We start from the raw sequence: 20,626 nt of genomic DNA, 5'->3' as shown, positions 1-20,626 counted from the left end.
GGAATGGAACGGAATGGAATGGAATGGAATGGAATGGAATGGAATGTACCGGAGTGGAGTGGAGTGGAATGGAGTGGAGTGGAGTGGAGTGGAGTAGAATGGAATGGAATGGAATGGAATGGAATGGAATGCAATGGAATGCAATGGAATGGAAAGGAATGGAATGGAATGGAATGGAATGGAATGGAATGGAATGGAATGGAATGGAATGGACACCAGTAGAATGGAATGGAATGGAATGGAATGGAATGGAATGGAATGGAATGGAATGGAATGGAATTCAATGGAATGGAATGGAATGGAATGGAATTCTATGGAATGGAATGGAATGGAATGGAATTCAATGGAATGGAATGGAATGGAATGGAATTCTATGGAATGGAATGGAGTGGAATCGAATGGAATCGAATGGAATCGAAAGGAATGGAATGGAATAGAATGGAATCAACCCGAGTAGAACGGAACGGAACGCAACGGAACGGAACGGAACGGAACGGGACGGAACGGAACGGAATGGAATGGAATGGAACGGAATTCCATGGAATGGAATGGAATGGAATGGAATTCAATGGAATGGAATGGAATGGAATGGAATGGAATGGAATTCAATGGAATGGAATGGAATGGAATGGAATGGAATGGAATGGAATGGAATGGAATGGAACGGAATGTACCGGAGTGGAGTGGAGTGGAATGGAGTGGAGTGGAGTGGAGTGGAGTGGAATGGAATGGAATGGAATGGAATGGAATGGAATGGAATGCAATGGAATGCAATGGAATGGAAAGGAATGGAATGGAATGGAATGGAATGGAATGGAATGGAATGGACACCAGTAGAATGGAATGGAATGGAATGGAATGGAATGGAATGGAATGGAATGGAATGGAATGGAATTCAATGGAATGGAATGGAATGGAATGGAATTCTATGGAATGGAATGGAATGGAATGGAATTCAATGGAATGGAATGGAATGGAATTCTGTGGAATGGAATGGAGTGGAATCGAATGGAATCGAATGGAATCGAATGGAATGGAATGGAATAGAATGGAATCAACCCGAGTAGAACGGAACGGAACGCAACGGAACGGAACGGAACGGAACGGGATGGAACGGAACGGAATGGAATGGAATGGAACGGAATTCCATGGAATGGAATGGAATGGAAAGGAATTCAATGGAATGGAATGGAATGGAATGGAATGGAATGGAATTCAATGGAATGGAATGGAATGGAATGGAATGGAATGGAATGGAATGGAATTCAATGGAATGGAATGGAATGGATTGAAATGGAATGGAATAGAATGGAATCAACCCGAGTAGAACGGAACGGAACACAACGGAACGGAACGGAACGCAACAGAACGGAACGGAACGGAACGGAACGGAACAGAATGGAATGGAATGGAACGGAATTCAGTGGAATGGAATGGAATGGAATGGAATTCTATGGAATGGAATGGAATGGAATGGAATGGAATTCCATGGAATGGAATGGAATGGAATGGAATGGAATTCAATGGAATGGAATGGAGTGGAATGGTATGGAATCGAATGGAATTGAATGGAATCGAATGGAATCAAATGGGATCGAATGGAATGGAATGGAATAGAATGGAATCAACCCGAGTAGAACGGAATGGAATGGAATGGAATGGAATGGGATGGAATGGAATGGAATGGAATGGAATGGAATGGGATGGAATGGAATGGAATGGAATGGAATGGAATGGAATGGAATTCAATGGAATGGAATGGAACGGAATGGAATTCAATGGAATGGAATGGAATGGAATGGAATGGAATGGAATGGAAAGGAATGGAATGGAATTCCATGGAATGGAATGGAATGGAATGGAATTCTATGGAATGGAATGGAATGGAATCGAATGGAATGGAATGGAATGGAATGGAATGGAATGGAATGGAATGGAATGGAATGGAATGGAATGGAATAGAATGGAATCAACCTGAGTAGAACGGAATGGAATGGAATGGAATGGAATGGAATGGAATGGAATGGAATGGAATGGAATGGAATGGAATGTACCAAAGTAGAACGGAATGGAATGGAATGGAATGGAATGGAATGGAATGGAATGGAATGGAATGGAATGGAATGTACCCGAGTAGAACGTAATGGAATGGAATGGAATGGAATAGAATGGAATGGAATGGAATGGAATGGAATGTAACCGAGTAGAACGGAATGGAATGTAATTGAATGGAATGTAACCGAGTTGAACGGAACGGAATGGAATGGAATGGAATGGAATGGAATGGAATGGAATTGAGTGCAATGCAATGCAATGGAATGCAATGGAATGGAAAGGAATGGAATGGAATGGAATGGAATCTACCCGAGTAGAACGGAATGGAATGGAATTGAATGGAATGTAACCGAGTAGAACGGAACGGAATGGAATGGAATGGAATGGAATGCAATGGAATGGAATGGAATGCAATGGAATGGAATGGAATGGAATGGAATGGAATGGAATGGAATGGACACCAGTTGAATGGAATGGAATGGAATGGAATGGAATGGAATGGAATGGAATGGAATGGAATGGAATGGAATCTACCCGAGTAGAACGGAATGGAATGGAATGGAATGGAATGGAATGGACAGGAGCAGAACGGAATGGAATGCAATGGAATGGAATGGAATGTACCCGAGCAGAACGGAATGGAATGAAATGGAAATGGAAAGGGAATGGAAATGGAACGGGAATGGAAATGGAACGGGAACGGAAATGGAACGGGAATGGAAATGGAACGGGAACGGAAACGGAACGAGAACGGAAATGGAACGGGAACGGAAATGGAACGGGAATGGTAATGGAACGGGAATGGAAATGGAACGGGAATGGAAATGGAACGGGAATGGAAATGGATCGGGAAAGGAAATGGAACGGGAATGGTAATGGAACTGGAATGGAAATGGAACGGGAATGGAAAAGAAACGGGAATGGAAATGGAACGGGAATGGAAATGGAATGGGAATGGAAATGGAATGGAATGGAATGGAATGGAATGGAATGGAATGTACCGGAGTGGAGTGGAGTGGAGTGGAGTGGAGTAGAGTGCACTGGAACGGAATGGAATGGAATGGAATGGAATGGAAAGGAACGGAATGTACCCGAGAAGCACGGAATGGAATGGAATGGAATGGAATGGAATGGAATGGAATGGAATGGAATGTACCGGAGTGGAGTGGAGTGGAATGGAGTGGAGTGGAGTGGAGTGGAGTGGAATGGAATGGAATGGAATGGAATGGAATGGAATGGAATGGAATGGAATGCAATGGAATGCAATGGAATGGAAAGGAATGGAATGGAATGGAATGGAATGGAATGGAATGGAATGGAATGGAATGGAATGGACACCAGTAGAATGGAATGGAATGGAATGGAATGGAATGGAATGGAATGTACCGGAGTGGAGTGGAGTGTAATGGAGTGGAGTGGAGTGGAGTGGAGAGGAATGGAATGGAATGGAATGGAATGGAATGGAATGGAATGGAATGCAATGGAATGCAATGGAATGGAAAGGAATGGAATGGAATGGAATGGAATGGAATGGAATGGACACCAGTAGAATGGAATGGAATGGAATGGAATGGAATGGAATGGAATGGAATGGAATGGAATGGAATTCAATGGAATGGAATGGAATGGAATGGAATTCTATGGAATGGAATGGAATGGAATGGAATTCAATGGAATGGAATGGAATGGAATGGAATTCTATGGAATGGAATGGAGTGGAATCGAATGGAATCGAATGGAATCGAATGGAATGGAATGGAATAGAATGGAATCAACCCGAGTAGAACGGAACGGAACGCAACGGAACGGAACGGAACGGAACGGGACGGAACGGAACGGAATGGAATGGAATGGATCGGAATTCCATGGAATGGAATGGAATGGAATGGAATGGAATGGAATGGAATGGAATGGAATGGAATTCAATGGAATGGAATGGAATGGAATGGAATGGAATGGAATGGAATGGAATTCAATGGAATGGAATGGAATGGATTGAAATGGAATGGAATAGAATGGAATCAACCCGAGTAGAACGGAACGGAACACAACGGAACGGAACGGAACGCAACAGAACGGAACGGAACGGAACGGAACGGAACAGAATGGAATGGAATGGAACGGAATTCAGTGGAATGGAATGGAAAGGAATGGAATTCTATGGAATGGAATGGAATGGAATGGAATGGAATTCCATGGAATGGAATGGAATGGAATGGAATGGAATGGAATTCAATGGAATGGAATGGAGTGGAATGGTATGGAATCGAATGGAATTGAATGGAATCGAATGGAATCAAATGGGATCGAATGGAATGGAATGGAATAGAATGGAATCAACCCGAGTAGAACGGAATGGAATGGAATGGAATGGAATGGGATGGAATGGAATGGAATGGAATGGAATGGAATGGGATGGAATGGAATGGAATGGAATGGAATGGAATGGAATGGAATTCAATGGAATGGAATGGAACGGAATGGAATTCAATGGAATGGAATGGAATGGAATGGAATGGAATGGAATGGAATGGAATGGAATTCCATGGAATGGAATGGAATGGAATGGAATTCTATGGAATGGAATGGAATGGAATCGAATGGAATGGAATGGAATGGAATGGAATGGAATGGAATGGAATGGAATGGAATGGAATGGAATGGAATAGAATGGAATCAACCTGAGTAGAACGGAATGGAATGGAATGGAATGGAATGGAATGGAATGGAATGGAATGGAATGGAATGGAATGTACCAAAGTAGAACGGAATGGAATGGAATGGAATGGAATGGAATGGAATGGAATGGAATGGAATGTACCCGAGTAGAACGGAATGGAATGGAATGGAATGGAATAGAATGGAATGGAATGGAATGGAATGGAATGTAACCGAGTAGAACGGAATGGAATGTAATTGAATGGAATGTAACCGAGTTGAACGGAACGGAATGGAATGGAATGGAATGGAATGGAATGGAATTGAGTGCAATGCAATGCAATGGAATGCAATGGAATGGAAAGGAATGGAATGGAATGGAATGGAATCTACCCGAGTAGAACGGAATGGAATGGAATTGAATGGAATGTAACCGAGTAGAACGGAACGGAATGGAATGGACTGGAATGGAATGCAATGGAATGGAATGGAATGCAATGGAATGGAATGGAATGGAATGGAATGGAATGGAATGGAATGGACACCAGTTGAATGGAATGGAATGGAATGGAATGGAATGGAATGGAATGGAATGGAATGGAATGGAATGGAATCTACCCGAGTAGAACGGAATGGAATGGAATGGAATGGAATGGAATGGACAGGAGCAGAACGGAATGGAATGCAATGGAATGGAATGGAATGTACCCGAGCAGAACGGAATGGAGTGAAATGGAAATGGAAAGGGAATGGAAATGGAACGGGAATGGAAATGGAACGGGAACGGAAATGGAACGGGAATGGAAATGGAACGGGAACGGAAACGGAACGAGAACGGAAATGGAACGGGAACGGAAATGGAACGGGAATGGTAATGGAACGGGAATGGAAATGGAACGGGAATGGAAAAGAAACGGGAATGGAAATGGAACGGGAATGGAAATGGAATGGGAATGGAAATGGAATGGAATGGAATGGAATGGAATGGAATGGAATGTACCGGAGTGGAGTGGAGTGGAGTGGAGTGGAGTAGAGTGCACTGGAACGGAATGGAATGGAATGGAATGGAATGGAAAGGAACGGAATGTACCCGAGAAGCACGGAATGGAATGGAATGGAATGGAATGGAATGGAATGGAATGGAATGGAATGGAATGGAATGGAATGTACCGGAGTGGAGTGGAGTGGAATGGAGTGGAGTGGAGTGGAGTGGAGTGGAATGGAATGGAATGGAATGGAATGGAATGGAATGGAATGGAATGCAATGGAATGCAATGGAATGGAAAGGAATGGAATGGAATGGAATGGAATGGAATGGAATGGAATGGAATGGAATGGACACCAGTAGAATGGAATGGAATGGAATGGAATGGAATGGAATGGAATGTACCGGAGTGGAGTGGAGTGTAATGGAGTGGAGTGGAGTGGAGTGGAGTGGAATGGAATGGAATGGAATGGAATGGAATGGAATGGAATGGAATGGAATGCAATGGAATGCAATGGAATGGAAAGGAATGGAATGGAATGGAATGGAATGGAATGGAATGGACACCAGTAGAATGGAATGGAATGGAATGGAATGGAATGGAATGGAATGGAATGGAATGGAATGGAATTCAATGGAATGGAATGGAATGGAATGGAATTCTATGGAATGGAATGGAATGGAATGGAATTCAATGGAATGGAATGGAATGGAATGGAATTCTATGGAATGGAATGGAGTGGAATCGAATGGAATCGAATGGAATCGAATGGAATGGAATGGAATAGAATGGAATCAACCCGAGTAGAACGGAACGGAACGCAACGGAACGGAACGGAACGGAACGGGACGGAACGGAACGGAATGGAATGGAATGGAACGGAATTCCATGGAATGGAATGGAATGGAATGGAATTCAATGGAATTGAATGGAATGGAATGGAATGGAATGGAATGGAATTCAATGGAATGGAATGGAATGGAATAGAATGGAATGGAATGGAATGGAATGGAATTCAATGGAATGGAATGGAATGGATTGGAATGGAATGGAATAGAATGGAATCAACCCGAGTAGAACGGAACGGAACACAACGGAACGGAACGGAACGCAACAGAACGGAACGGAACGGAACGGAACGGAACGGAATGGAATGGAATGGAACGGAATTCAGTGGAATGGAATGGAATGGAATGGAATTCTATGGAATGGAATGGAATGGAATTCCATGGAATGGAATGGAATGGAATGGAATGGAATGGAATGGAATACAATGGAATGGAATGGAGTGGAATGGAATGGAATCGAATGGAATTGAATGGAATCGAATGGAATCAAATGGGATCGAATGGAATGGAATGGAATAGAATGGAATCAACCCGAGTAGAACGGAATGGAATGGAATGGAATGGAATGGGATGGAATGGAATGGAATGGAATGGGATGGAATGGAATGGAATGGAATGGAATGGAATGGAATGGAATGGGATGGAATGGAATGGAATGGAATGGAATGGAATGGAATGGAATTCAATGGAATGGAATGGAACGGAATGGAATTCAATGGAATGGAAAGGAATGGAATGGAATGGAATTCAATGGAATGGAATGGAATAGAATGGAATGGAATGGAATGGAATGGAATGGAATGGAATGGAATGGAATGGAATGGAATTCCATGGAATGGAATGGAATGGAATGGAATTCTATGGAATGGAATGGAATGGAATCGAATGGAATGGAATGGAATGGAATGGAATGGAATGGAATGGAATGGAATAGAATGGAATCAACCTGAGTAGAACGGAATGGAATGGAATGGAATGGAATGGAATGGAATGGAATGGAATGGAATGGAATGTACCAAAGTAGAACGGAATGGAATGCAATGGAATGGAATGGAATGGAATGGAATGGAATGGAATGGAATGGAATGGAATGGAATGGAATGTACCCGAGTAGAAAGGAATGGAATGGAATGGAATGGATTGGAATGGAATGGAATGGAATGGAATGTAACCGAGTAGAACGGAATGGAATGTAATTGAATGGAATGTAACCGAGTTAAACGGAACGGAATGGAATGGAATGGAATGGAATGGAATGGAATGGAATGGAATGGAATTGAGTGCAATGCAATGCAATGGAATGCAATGGAATGGAAAGGAATGGAATGGAATGGAATGGAATCTACCCGAGTAGAACGGAATGGAATGGAATTGAATGGAATGTAACCGAGTAGAACGGAACGGAATGGAATGGAATGGAATGGAATGCAATGGAATGGAGTGGAATGCAATGGAATGGAATGGAATGGAATGGAATGGAATGGAATGGACACCAGATGAATGGAATGGAATGGAATGGAATGGAATGGAATGGAATGGAATGGAATGGAATCTACCCGAGTAGAACGGAATGGAATGGAATGGAATGGAATGGAATGGACAGGAGCAGAACGGAATGGAATGCAATGGAATGGAATGGAATGTACCCGAGCAGAACGGAATGGAATGAAATGGAAATGGAAAGGGAATGGAAATGGAACGGGAATGGAAATGGAACGGGAACGGAAATGGAACGGGAATGGAAATGGAACGGGAACGGAAACGGAACGAGAACGGAAATGGAACGGGAACGGAAATGGAACGGGAATGGTAATGGAACGGGAATGGAAATGGAACGGGAATGGAAATGGAACGGGAATGGAAATGGAACGGGAATGGAAATGGATCGGGAATGGAAATGGAACGGGAATGGTAATGGAACTGGAATGGAAATGGAACGGGAATGGAAAAGAAACGGGAATGGAAATGGAACGGGAATGGAAATGGAATGGGAATGGAAATGGAATGGAATGGAATGGAATGGAATGGAATGGAATGTACCGGAGTGGAGTGGAGTGGAGTGGAGTGGAGTAGAGTGCACTGGAACGGAATGGAATGGAATGGAATGGAATGGAAAGGAACGGAATGTACCCGAGAAGCACGGAATGGAATGGAATGGAATGGAATGGAATGGAATGGAATGTACCGGAGTGGAGTGGAGTGTAATGGAGTGGAGTGGAGTGGAGTGGAGTGGAATGGAATGGAATGGAATGGAATGGAATGGAATGCAATGGAATGCAATGGAATGGAAAGGAATGGAATGGAATGGAATGGAATGGAATGGAATGGAATGGACACCAGTAGAATGGAATGGAATGGAATGGAATGGAATGGAATTCAATGGAATGGAATTCAATGGAATGGAATGGAATGGAATGGAATTCAATGGAATGGAATGGAATGGAATGGAATTCAATGGAATGGAATGGAATGGAATGGTATTCTATGGAATGGAATGGAGTGGAATCGAATGGAATCGAATGGAATCGAATGGAATGGAATGGAATAGAATGGAATCAACCCGAGTAGAACGGAACGGAACGCAACGGAACGGAACGGAACGGAACGGGACGGAACGGAACGGAATGGAATGCAATGGAACGGAATTCCATGGAATGGAATGGAATGGAATGGAATTCTATGGAATGGAATGGAATGGAATGGAATGGAATGGAATTCAATAGAATGGAATGGAATGGAATGGAATGGAATGGAATGGAATGGAATGGAATGGAATAGAATGGAATCAACCCGAGTAGAACGGAATGGAATGGAATGGAATGGAATGGAATGGAATGGAATGGAATGGAATGGAATGAAATGTTATGGAATGGAATGGAATGGAATTCAATGCAATTCAATTGAATGGAATGGAAGGGAATGGAATGGAGTGGAGTGGAGTGGAGTGGAGTGGAATGGAATGGAGTGGAATGGAATGGAATGGAATGGAATGGAATGGAATGGAATGGAATTCAATTTAATGGAATGGAAGGGAGTGGAATGGAGTGGAGTGGAGTGGAGTGGAGTGCAGTGGAGTGGAATGGAATGGAGTGGAATGGAATGGAATGGAATGGAATGGAATGGAATGGAATTCAATGGAGTGGAATGGAATGGAATGGAATGGAATGGAATGGAATGGAATGGAATTCAATGCAATGGAATGGAATGGAATCGAATGGAGTCAAATGGAATGGAATGGAATAGAATGGAATCAACACGAGTAGAACGGATCGGAACGCAACGGAACGGAACGGAACGGAACGGAACGGAATGGAATGGAATGGAATGGAATGGAATGGAATGGAATGGAGTGGAATGGAATGCAATGGAATGGAATGGAATGGTATGGAATGGAATGGAATGGAGTCGAATGGAATCGAATGGAATGGAATGGAATAGAATGGAATCAACCCGAGTAGAACGGTACGGAACGGAACGGAACGGAACGGAACGGAACGGAATGGAATGATCAACCCGTGTAGAATGGAATGGAATGGAATTGAATAGAATGGAATCAACCCTAGTTGAACGGAACGGAACGCAACGGAATGGAACGGAACGGAACGGAATGGAATGGAATGGAAAGGAACGGAATTCAATGGAATGGAATGGAATGGAATGGAATTCTATGGAATGGAATGGAATTCAATGGAATGGAATGGAATTCAATGGAATGGAATGGAATGGAATGGAATGGAATGGAATGGAATGGAATTCAATGGAATGGAAAGGAATGGAATGGAATGGAATTCAATGGAATGGAATGGAATGGAATGGAATGGAATCGAATGGAATCGAATGGAATCGAATGGAATCGAATGGAATGGAATGGAATAGAATGCAATCAACCCGAGTAGAATGGAATGGAATGGAATGGAATGGGATGGAATGGAATAGAATGGAATGGACTGGAATGGAATGGAATTCAAATGGAATGGAATGGAATGGAATTCTATGGAATGGAATGGAGTGGAATCGAATGGAATCGAATGGAATCGAATGGAATCGAATGGGATCGAATGGAATGGAATGGAATAGAACGGAATCAACCCGAGTAGAACGGAGCGGAACGCAACGGAACGGAACGGAACGGAACGGAACGGAAAGGAATGGAATGGAATGGAATGGAACGGAATTCAAAGGAATGGAATGGAACAGAATGGAATTCAATGGAAAGGAATGGAATGGAATGGAATGGAATTCAATGGAATGGAATGGAATGGAATGGAATGGAATGGAATGGAATGGAATGGAATGGAACGGAATTCTATGGAATGGAATGGAATGGAATTCAACGGAATGGAATGGAATGGAATGGAATGGAATGGAACGGAATTCAATGGAATGGAATGGAATGGAATGGAATTCAATGGAATGGAATGGAATTCAATGGAATGGAATGGAATGGAATGGAATGGAATGGAATGGAATGGAATGGAATGGAATTCAATGGAATGGAATGGAATGGAATGGAATGCAATGGAATGCAATGGAATGGAAAGGAATGGAATGGAATGGAATGGAATGGAATGGAATGGAATGGACACCAGTAGAATGGAATGGAATGGAATGGAATGGAATGGAATGGAATGGAATGGAATGGAATGGAATTCAATGCAATGGAATGGAATGGAATGGAATTCTATGGAATGGAATGGAATGGAATGGAATTCAATGGAATGGAATGGAATAGAATGGAATTCTATGGAATGGAATGGAGTGGAATCGAATGGAATCGAATGGAATCGAATGGAATGGAATGGAATAGAATGGAATCAACCCAAGTAGAACGGAACGGAACGCAACGGAACGGAACGGAACGGAACGGGACGGAACGGAACGGAATGGAATGGAATGGAACGGAATTCCATGGAATGGAATGGAATGGAATGGAATTCAATGGAATGGAATGGAATGGAATGGAATGGAATGGAATTCAATGGAATGGAATGGAATGGAATGGAATGGAATGGAATGGAATGGAATGGAATTCAATGGAATGGAATGGAATGGATTGGAATGGAATGGAATAGAATGGAATCAACCCGAGTAGAACGGAACGGAACACAACGGAACGGAACGGAACGCAACAGAACGGAACGGAACGGAACGGAACGGAACGGAATGGAATGGAATGCAACGGAATTCAGTGGAATGGAATGGAATGGAATGGAATTCTATGGAATGGAATGGAATGGAATGGAATGGAATTCCATGGAATGGAATGGAATGGAATGGAATGGAATGGAATGGAATTCTATGGAATGGAATGGAGTGGAATGGAATGGAATCGAATGGAATTGAATGGAATCGAATGGAATCAAATGGGATCGAATGGAATGGATTGGAATAGAATGGAATCAACCCGAGTAGAACGGAATGGAATGGAATGGAATGGAATGGGATGGAATGGAATGGAATGGGATGGAATGGAATGGAATGGAATGGAATGGAATGGAATGGAATGGAATGGAATGGGATGGAATGGAATTCAATGGAATGGAATGGAACGGAATGGAATTCAATGGAATGGAATGGAATGGAATGGAATGGAATTCAATGGAATGGAATGGAATGGAATGGAATGGAATGGAATGGAATGGAATGGAATGGAATGGAATTCTATGGAATGGAATGGAATGGAATCGAATGGAATGGAATGGAATGGAATGGAATGGAATGGGATGGAATGGAATAGAATGGAATCAACCTGAGTAGAACGGAATGGAATGGAATGGAATGGAATGGAATGGAATGGAATGGAATGGAATGGAATTCAATGGAATGGAATGGAATGGAATGGAATGGAATTCAATGGAATGGAATGGAATGGAATGGAATGGAAAGGAATGGAATGGAATGGAATGGAATTCAATGCAATAGAATGGAATGGAATGGAATGGAATCGAAAGGAATCGAATGGAATCGAATGGAATGGAATGGAATAGAATGGAATCAACCCGAGTAGAACGGAATGGAATGGAATGGAATGGAATGGAATGGAATTCAATGGAATTCAATGGAATTCAATGGAATGGAATGGAATGGAAAAGAGTGGAGTGGAGTGGACTGGAGTGGAGTGGAGTGGAGTGGAGTGGAATGGAATGCAGTGGAATGGAATGGAATGGAATGGAATGGAATGGAATGGAATGGAATGGAATTCTATGGAATGGAATGGAATGGAATGGAATGGAATGGAATGGAATTCAATGGAATGGAATGGAATGGAATGGAATGGAATTCAATGGAATGGAATTCAATGGAATTCAATGGAATGGAATGGAATGGAATGGAATGGAATTCAATAGAATGGAATGGAATGGAATGGAATGGAATTCAATGGAATGGAATTCAGTGGAATTCAATGGAATGGAATGGAATGGAATGGAATTCAATGGAATGGAATGGAATGGAATTCAATGGAATGCAATGGAATGGAATCGAATGGAATCGAATGGAATCGAATGGAATCGAATGGAATCGAATGGAATGGAATGGAATAGAATGGAATCAACCGAGTAGAACGGAACGGAACGCAACGGAATGGAACGGAAAGGAACGGAATGGAATGGAATGGAAAGGAATTCAATGGAATGGAATGGAATGGAATGGAATTCAATGGAATGGAATTGAATTCAATGGAATGGAATAGAATGGAATTCCATGGAATGGAACGGAATGGAATCGAATGGAGTCGAATGGAATCGAATGGAATCGATTGGAATCGAATTGAATGGAATGGAATAGAATGGAATCAACCCGAGTAGAACGGAATGGAATGGAATGGAATGGAATGGAATGGAATGGAATGGAAAGGAATTCAATGGAATGGAATGGAATGGAATGGAATGGAATGCAATTCAATGGAATGGAATGGAATGGAATGGAATTCAATGGAATGGAATGGAGTGGAATGGAATGGAATTCAATGGAAAGGAATGGAATGGAATGGAATGGAATGGAATGGAATGGAATGGAATTCAATGGAATGGAATGGAATGGAATGGAATGGAATGGAATGGAATGGAATGGAATGGAATGGAATTCAATGGAATGGAATGGAATGGAATCGAATGGAATCGAATGGAATGGAATGGAATGGAATGGAATGGAATGGAATGGAATGGAATGGAATTCAGTGGAATGGAATGGAATGGAATGGAATGGAATGGAATGGAATGGACACCAGTAGAATGGAATGGAATGGAATGGAATGGAATGGAATCTACCCGAGTAGAACGGAATGGAACGGAATGGAATGGAATGGAATGGACAGGAGCGGAACGGAATGGAATGCAATGGAATGGAATGGAATGTACCCGAGCAGAACGGAATGGAATGAAATGGAAATGGAAAGGGAATGGAAATGGAACGGGAATGGAAATGGAACGGGAACGGAAATGGAACGGGAATGGTAATGGAACTGGAATGGAAATGGAACGGGAATGGAAAAGAAACGGGAATGGAAATGGAACGGGAATGGAAATGGAATGGGAATGGAAATGGAATGGAATGGAATGGAATGGAATGGAATGGAATGTACCGGAGTGGAGTGGAGTGGAGTGGAGTGGAGTAGAGTGCACTGGAACGGAATGGAATGGAATGGAATGGAATGGAATGGAACGGAACGGAATGTACCTGAGAAGCACGGAATGGAATGGAATGGAATGGAATGGAATGGAATGTACCGGAGAGGAGTGGAGTGGAATGGAGTGGAGTGGAGTGGAGTGGAGTGGAATGGAATGGAATGGAATGGAACGGAATGCAATGGAATGCAATGGAATGGAAAGGAATGGAATGGAATGGAATGGAATGGAATGGAATGGAATGGAATGGACACCAGTAGAATGGAATGGAATGGAATGGAATGGAATGGAATGGAATGGAATGGAATTCAATGGAATGGAATGGAATGGAATGGAATGGAATGGAATGGAATGGAATGGAATTCAATGGAATGGAATGGAATGGAATGGAATTCCATGGAATGGAATGGAATGGAATCGAATGGAATGGAATGGAATGGAATGGAATGGAATTGAATTGAATGGAATCAACCCGAGTAGAACGGAATGGAATGGAATGGAATGTAATGGAATGGAATGGAATGGAATGGAATGGAATGTACCAAAGTAGAACGGAATGGAATGGAATGGAATGGAATGGAATGGAATGGAATGGAATGGAATGGAATGGAATGGAATGGAATGGAATGGAATGGAATGCAATGTACCCGAGTAGAACGGAATGGAATGGAATGGAATGGATTGGAATGGAATGGAATGGAATGGAATGGAATGTAACCGAGTAGAACGGAATGGAATGTAATTGAATGGAATGTAACCGGGTTGAACGGAACGGAATGGAATGGAATGGAATGGAATGGAATGGAATGGAATGGAATGGAATTGAGTGCAATGCAATGCAATGGAATGCAATGGAATGGAAAGGAATGGAATGGAATGGAATGGAATCTACCCGAGTAGAACGGAATGGAATGGAATTGAATGGAATGTAACCGAGTAGAACGGAACGGAATGGAATGGAATGGAACGGAATGGAATGGAATGCAATAGAATGGAATGGAATGGAATGCAATGGAATGGAATGGACACCAGTAGAATGGAATGGAATGGAATGGAATGGAATGGAATGGAATGGAATGGAATGGAATGGAATCTACCCGAGTAGAACGGAATGGAACGGAATGGAATGGAATGAAATGTACAGGAGCAGAACGGAATGGAATGCAATGGAATGGAATGGAATGTACCCGAGCAGAACGGAAAGGAATGAAATGGAAATGGAAAGGGAATGGAAATGGAACGGGAATGGAAATGGAACGGGAACGCAATTGAAACGGGAATGGAAATGGAACGGGAACGGAAACGGAACGAGAACGGAAATGGAACGGGAACGGAAACGGAACGGGAACGGAAATGGAACGGGAATGGTAACGGAACAGGAATGGAAATGGAACGGGAATGGAAAAGGAACGGGAATGGAAATGGATCGGGAATGGAAATGGAACGGGAATGGTAATGGAACGGGAATGGAAATGGAACGGGAATGGAAAAGAAACGGGAATGGAAATGGAACGGGAATGGAAATGGAATGGGAATGGAAATGGAATGGAATGGAATGGAATGGAATGGAATGGAATGTACCGGAGTGGAGTGGAGTGGAGTGGAGTAGAGTGCACTGGAACGGAATGGAATGGAATGGAATGGAACGGAACGGAATGTACCTGAGAAGCACGGAATGGAATGGAATGGAATGGAATGGAATGGAATGGAATGTACCGGAGTGGAGTGGAGTGGAATGGAGTGGACTGGAGTGGTGTGGAGTGGAATGGAATGGAATGGAATGGAATGGAATGGAATGGAATGGAATTCAATGGAATGGAATGGAATGGAATTCTGTGGAATGGAATGGAGTGGAATCGAATGGAATCGAATGGAATCGAATGGAATGGAATGGAATAGAATGGAATCAACCCGAGTAGAACGGAACGGAACGCAACGGAACGGAACGGAACGGAACGGGATGGAACGGAACGGAATGGAATGGAATGGAACGGAATTCCATGGAATGGAATGGAATGGAAAGGAATTCAATGGAATGGAATGGAATGGAATGGAATGGAATGGAATTCAATGGAATGGAATGGAATGGAATGGAATGGAATGGAATGGAATGGAATGGAATTCAATGGAATGGAATGGAATGGATTGAAATGGAATGGAATAGAATGGAATCAACCCGAGTAGAACGGAACGGAACACAACGGAACGGAACGGAACGCAACAGAACGGAACGGAACGGAACGGAACGGAACAGAATGGAATGGAATGGAACGGAATTCAGTGGAATGGAATGGAATGGAATGGAATTCTATGGAATGGAATGGAATGGAATGGAATGGAATTCCATGGAATGGAATGGAATGGAATGGAATGGAATGGAATTCAATGGAATGGAATGGAGTGGAATGGAATGGAATCGAATGGAATTGAATGGAATCGAATGGAATCAAATGGGATCGAATGGAATGGAATGGAATAGAATGGAATCAACCCGAGTAGAACGGAATGGAATGGAATGGAATGGAATGGGATGGAATGGAATGGAATGGAATGGAATGGAATGGAATGGGATGGAATGGAATGGAATGGAATGGAATGGAATGGAATGGAATTCAATGGAATGGAATGGAACGGAATGGAATTCAATGGAATGGGATGGAATGGAATGGAATGGAATGGAATGGAATGGAATGGAATTCAATGGAATGGAATGGAACGGAATGGAATTCAATGGAATGGAATGGAATGGAATGGAATGGAATGGAATGGAATGGAATGGAATGGAATGGAATTCCATGGAATGGAATGGAATGGAATGGAATTCTATGGAATGGAATGGAATGGAATGGAATGGAATGGAATGGAATGGAATGGAATGGAATGGAATGGAATGGAATGGAATAGAATGGAATCAACCTGAGTAGAACGGAATGGAATGGAATGGAATGGAATGGAATGGAATGGAATGGAATGGAATGGAATGGAATGTACCAAAGTAGAACGGAATGGAATGGAATGGAATGGAATGGAATGGAATGGAATGGAATGGAATGGAATGGAATGGAATATACCCGAGTAGAACGGAATGGAATGGAATGGAATGGAATAGAATGGAATGGAATGGAATGGAATGGAATGTAACCGAGTAGAACGGAATGGAATGTAATTGAATGGAATGTAACCGAGTTGAACGGAACGGAATGGAATGGAATGGAATGGAATGGAATGGAATGGAATGGAATGGAATTGAGTGCAATGCAATGCAATGGAATGCAATGGAATGGAATGGAATGGAATGGAATCTACCCGAGTAGAACGGAATGGAATGGAATTGAATGGAATGTAACCGAGTAGAACGGAACGGAATGGAATGGAATGGAATGGAATGCAATGGAATGGAATGGAATGCAATGGAATGGAATGGAATGGAATGGAATGGAATGGAATGGAATGGACACCAGTTGAATGGAATGGAATGGAATGGAATGGAATGGAATGGAATGGAATGGAATGGAATGGAATCTACCCGAGTAGAACGGAATGGAATGGAATGGAATGGAATGGAATGGACAGGAGCAGAACGGAATGGAATGCAATGGAATGGAATGGAATGTACCCGAGCAGAAGGGAATGGAATGAAATGGAAATGGAAAGGGAATGGAAATGGAACGGGAATGGAAATGGAACGGGAACGGAAATGGAACGGGAATGGAAATGGAACGGGAACGGAAACGGAACGAGAACGGAAATGGAACGGGAACGGAAATGGAACGGGAATGGTAATGGAACGGGAATGGAAATGGAACGGGAATGGAAATGGAACGGGAATGGAAATGGAACGGGAATGGAAATGGATCGGGAAAGGAAATGGAACGGGAATGGTAATGGAACTGGAATGGAAATGGAACGGGAATGGAAAAGAAACGGGAATGGAAATGGAACGGGAATGGAAATGGAATGGGAATGGAAATGGAATGGAATGGAATGGAATGGAATGGAATGGAATGGAATGGAATGTACCGGAGTGGAGTGGAGTGGAGTGGAGTGGAGTAGAGTGCACTGGAACGGAATGGAATGGAATGGAATGGAATGGAAAGGAACGGAATGTACCCGAGAAGCACGGAATGGAATGGAATGGAATGGAATGGAATGGAATGGAATGCAATGGAATGCAATGGAATGGAAAGGAATGGAATGGAATGGAATGGAATGGAATGGAATGGAATGGACACCAGTAGAATGGAATGGAATGGAATGGAATGGAATGGAATGGAATGGAATGGAATGGAATGGAATTCAATGCAATGGAATGGAATGGAATGGAATTCTATGGAATGGAATGGAATGGAATGGAATTCAATGGAATGGAATGGAATAGAATGGAATTCTATGGAATGGAATGGAGTGGAATCGAATGGAATCGAATGGAATCGAATGGAATGGAATGGAATAGAATGGAATCAACCCAAGTAGAACGGAACGGAACGCAACGGAACGGAACGGAACGGAACGGGACGGAACGGAACGGAATGGAATGGAATGGAACGGAATTCCATGGAATGGAATGGAATGGAATGGAATTCAATGGAATGGAATGGAATGGAATGGAATGGAATGGAATTCAATGGAATGGAATGGAATGGAATGGAATGGAATGGAATGGAATGGAATGGAATTCAATGGAATGGAATGGAATGGATTGGAATGGAATGGAATAGAATGGAATCAACCCGAGTAGAACGGAACGGAACACAACGGAACGGAACGGAACGCAACAGAACGGAACGGAACGGAACGGAACGGAACGGAATGGAATGGAATGCAACGGAATTCAGTGGAATGGAATGGAATGGAATGGAATTCTATGGAATGGAATGGAATGGAATGGAATGGAATTCCATGGAATGGAATGGAATGGAATGGAATGGAATGGAATGGAATTCTATGGAATGGAATGGAGTGGAATGGAATGGAATCGAATGGAATTGAATGGAATCGAATGGAATCAAATGGGATCGAATGGAATGGATTGGAATAGAATGGAATCAACCCGAGTAGAACGGAATGGAATGGAATGGAATGGAATGGGATGGAATGGAATGGAATGGAATGGAATGGAATGGAATGGAATGGAATGGAATGGAATGGAATGGAATGGGATGGAATGGAATTCAATGGAATGGAATGGAACGGAATGGAATTCAATGGAATGGAATGGAATGGAATGGAATGGAATTCAATGGAATGGAATGGAATGGAATGGAATGGAATGGAATGGAATGGAATGGAATGGAATGGAATTCTATGGAATGGAATGGAATGGAATCGAATGGAATGGAATGGAATGGAATGGAATGGAATGGGATGGAATGGAATAGAATGGAATCAACCTGAGTAGAACGGAATGGAATGGAATGGAATGGAATGGAATGGAATGGAATGGAATGGAATGGAATTCAATGGAATGGAATGGAATGGAATGGAATGGAATTCAATGGAATGGAATGGAATGGAATGGAATGGAAAGGAATGGAATGGAATGGAATGGAATTCAATGCAATAGAATGGAATGGAATGGAATGGAATCGAAAGGAATCGAATGGAATCGAATGGAATGGAATGGAATAGAATGGAATCAACCCGAGTAGAACGGAATGGAATGGAATGGAATGGAATGGAATGGAATTCAATGGAATTCAATGGAATTCAATGGAATGGAATGGAATGGAAAAGAGTGGAGTGGAGTGGACTGGAGTGGAGTGGAGTGGAGTGGAGTGGAATGGAATGCAGTGGAATGGAATGGAATGGAATGGAATGGAATGGAATGGAATGGAATGGAATTCTATGGAATGGAATGGAATGGAATGGAATGGAATGGAATGGAATTCAATGGAATGGAATGGAATGGAATGGAATGGAATTCAATGGAATGGAATTCAATGGAATTCAATGGAATGGAATGGAATGGAATGGAATGGAATTCAATAGAATGGAATGGAATGGAATGGAATGGAATTCAATGGAATGGAATTCAGTGGAATTCAATGGAATGGAATGGAATGGAATGGAATTCAATGGAATGGAATGGAATGGAATTCAATGGAATGCAATGGAATGGAATCGAATGGAATCGAATGGAATCGAATGGAATCGAATGGAATCGAATGGAATGGAATGGAATAGAATGGAATCAACCGAGTAGAACGGAACGGAACGCAACGGAATGGAACGGAAAGGAACGGAATGGAATGGAATGGAAAGGAATTCAATGGAATGGAATGGAATGGAATGGAATTCAATGGAATGGAATTGAATTCAATGGAATGGAATAGAATGGAATTCCATGGAATGGAACGGAATGGAATCGAATGGAGTCGAATGGAATCGAATGGAATCGATTGGAATCGAATTGAATGGAATGGAATAGAATGGAATCAACCCGAGTAGAACGGAA

This window comes from Gorilla gorilla, chromosome 18, assembly GCF_029281585.2.
Source record: "Gorilla gorilla gorilla isolate KB3781 chromosome 18, NHGRI_mGorGor1-v2.1_pri, whole genome shotgun sequence".
NCBI classification, from domain to species: domain Eukaryota; kingdom Metazoa; phylum Chordata; class Mammalia; order Primates; family Hominidae; genus Gorilla; species Gorilla gorilla.
The sequence above is the reverse complement of the archived record's forward strand: the minus strand, read 5'-3'. Positions refer to the sequence as shown.